A 3667-nucleotide genomic window follows, 5' to 3' on the forward strand; every position below is an offset into this window, starting at 1 on the left:
TTTGGTTAGTGAATCGTTGACCCAGGTGGTTGAACCGTCAACCCAGACAATGGTTTTTAGCTATTTTTTTGTTTTTTATTTTTTCTATCAGATTAGGCCATCCATTCAGATCTGATGGTTGGACCACTTGACTTGGGAACTGGACCCAGAACAGTTCTCTGCCGGTCTAGTTTTAAAAACCTTGATTGAAATAGTACTGATACATACTATCCTGAACCAGACCCAATTGGTTGACTGGTTCATTATTTGGAGGCTTCTAGGGAGCAAATCTAAGGAGATCGTCTTCAGTTAGTGCAATACCAATGCAAGCCTTTACAACCTTGCATTGGAAACATCTCCGTATTTCTGTGTTTTATTTCATGGGGAGATATTCCCAATGCATGGCTATACAAGTTGTTGGAACGGGCCTTATTGATTGAATCCGATTTCAAATCTGAGCAAATCCAGATTTTCTGCCCACTTGTTGTACCCACTCTCTCTACCCACAAGATATTGAAGCTCCCCACATGGTCAATTGGTCACATCTCACAATACAAGATGGGCGATGTGCTACTATAGTTTATCATAGTGGGTAGAGAGTTGCAGGCAAGACATCTGGATTCGATCCAAAGTCGTACAAAAGGTCGTCTGGTAAGTTTGAATGTTGGATTGACCAATCAACTACCTAAATATAAAAAAAAAATGGGGATTAATCTATATATAAATATATTAAGCTATAATGTGTATGAAGGAAAAAGTGAGGATGCAAAAAAATGGAATCTAACAATAACTTTTGTTTTTTTTTTCCTTAAAAATTACAAAAATTGCCACATAAAGACAAACCCCCTTATTTGATTGACTTGTAATTGCCCATATGTTATTCGAAAATTATATGACTACCACATATAATACAAATCTTCTAACTTGTAATTGCATCTAAGGTATTCGAAAATTACAAGACTATAACATATAAGACAAATCTTCCAATTTAATTGACTCTAAGGCATTCAAAAATTATAGGAATGCCACATATAAGATAAATTCACTCTCTTTACAGCAATGCCTCTATGATATTCGAAAATTACAGCAATGACATATATAATTTATTTACGATTATGCCATCCTACAAAACAAAATGTCGTCCCTCTTCTCTCTCGCTTAATTTTCTCTTCTCTCCTCCTATTCTTTATCTCAACTTTTATTTATTCATTTATTTATTTATTTTTATTATCTAAGAGTTTATTTATTTGATAAATTATTTTAATTAATAAAATAAAGAGGTTTGACATTGAGAGAAAGATTTTAATAATTTATTTATTTTTTTATTATTATCTAAGCATTTATTTAGTTAATAAATTATTTATAAATCAATAAATAAAAGAGATTGACATTGAGAGAAAGAATTTAATAGGAATTTATTTATTTATTATTATCTAAGCATTTATTTGTTTAATAAAACTAAATAAATTATTTATAAATCAATAAAATAAAATATATTTGACATTGAGAGAGATTTTAATAGACATTTATTTATTTATTTTATTAAATTATTTATTTAATTTATTATTATTATCTAATAATTTATTTAGTTAATAAAAGTAAATAAATTATTTGTAAATCAATAAAATAAAGGAGATTTGACATTGAGAAAAAGATTTTAATAGACATTTATTTATTTATTTTAATAATTTATTTATTTATTTATTTATTTAGAAATATTTTACTAACAAATTATCCTCTCCCCTTGAGCCTTGAGCCCAATATTTAGGTAGGGTTGTTAATGGATTAGGTCCAACTCAACGAACCTGATGGACCCGAACTAGTTGGGCCGATTCTAGTTCTGAGAATTGGAACCAACGAGTCAATTTTGGGTCCTGATATAGGGTTCCAATTACTATCGGTTTAGAATATATATATATATATATATATATAATATTAAATAAATAATATATATACTATACATATAATATATATAATACATAAATATTTATTTTTTATTTATTATAATCGGGTCTGTCGGTTCAATTCTGATCCAAAAATTACAAACCCTATGTGTCCGGGTCCTTAACATTTCATGTTGGGTCGGTTCTAGTTCCAACTAGTTCCGACCCAGATCTGATCCATTGGTAGTCCTATATTTAGGGCTATCAAGAGGTAGGTTTAAGCCTAATATTTATGAGGGGGGCCAAAATGTAAGTGGAATGGGAGACCATGGCTTCCCTGGTCCCCTTGGCTCCACTCTTGGGGTTGGAATTAAACATATTAACAAGTCATGTCGAGATGTGACCTTTGCCTTTATATCAATTGAACATATTCAAGTCCAAGTTTGAGCATGATCGAACCATTGGGCCTAGATCTTGAGTCCAAGCCCGATCCTCATATAAAGCCCAAAGCTCGACCAAGAAATTGAGAAAAAAGATTTGTATTCTTTATTTGATAACAAAATTGATTTATTTATATTAAATTGACTTCAAAAGTGAAAATTTTAATTAATTATTTATTGTTTTATTTTATTAAATTAAGTATATTATTATCCATAATATTTATTTATTTAATTCAACATGTGCCCAATATTTAGGGTTGTCAATGGGTCGGGTTTGGTTCTAGACAACTTGGACCAATCATGTTCCAATAATAAATGAATAGTTAGTTTTTTATTTTATTACAATAAATAATTGATTTATTTATTTTACAAACTTAAGTAAATTATTATCCATAAATTTCTATTTATTGAATTTATTAAATTATTCAATTATTCAATTAGTTAATAGTTTATTTTACTAACAAATTATTTCTCTTTCTCCCCAAGCCTAATAATTTAGGGCTATCAATAGGTTAGGTTTGCATTGGGAAGGGGCAGAGCTAGGAATTTTTTTATGAGGGGGCTAAAATCTAAGTGGATTGGGGGAGGGGGGGTAATTTAGGGCTATCAATAGGTTAGGCCTGGATTGGGCAGGAGAAGAGCTAGGAATTATGAGGGGTGCCAAAATTTAAGTGGATTGGGGGGTAGGGGAATAAAAATGGATGGCCAATTGGGGATAGGGTGGGTGGGGGGGGGAACCATTGGGGTGGAGAGTGGGGGAGTGGGGAAATATACATGAAGAGTGGGGATTTATTGGGCCATAGGGGGGCATGGCTCCTTGGGGTTCCTCTCTCTCTACGAACTATTAACTAAAAAATTTACTTTTTGTAAATTCATTTTTTTTCTATACAATAATTTAGCTTATTCAAGTCTCCACTAGTAATTTAATAAAGACTAATAATAAAATCGGTGATGTGATATCAACACGTTGTCTATGAAGCGAAAAAAAGGGATATCAATAAGTTGTCTTACCTTTATACAATAGAACCCTCAATTGCAGCCATTAGATGTTGGAACAATGATGTCATACACTCCCTTTATGACATAATTATTCTCATTTTCTTTCTTAAAACCTAATTCAATGTCAAGTACAGCGGTTATTCATACTCTCCAGGGAGCAGCGGCTTTTTTGTGTTTTTTCAGGAATGCGTAGGTTAGCGCAAGTACACCCTCCAAGCGAAGTTTAGTGTGCGCCTCTCATGGAAGAATCTCGGCAGCCAGCATGGCATATCCTCGATAGGAGACAGACGACTCGCGTGTTGAACTTTTACCGGAATCTGACACACGAGCTTACGTGTAAAACCGAAACGATGGAACAAATGCCAT

The sequence above is a fragment of the Nelumbo lutea genome, chromosome 1, assembly GCF_056320005.1.
Source record: "Nelumbo lutea isolate HS-2025 chromosome 1, American lotus-T2T, whole genome shotgun sequence".
In the NCBI taxonomy this organism is placed as follows: domain Eukaryota; kingdom Viridiplantae; phylum Streptophyta; class Magnoliopsida; order Proteales; family Nelumbonaceae; genus Nelumbo; species Nelumbo lutea.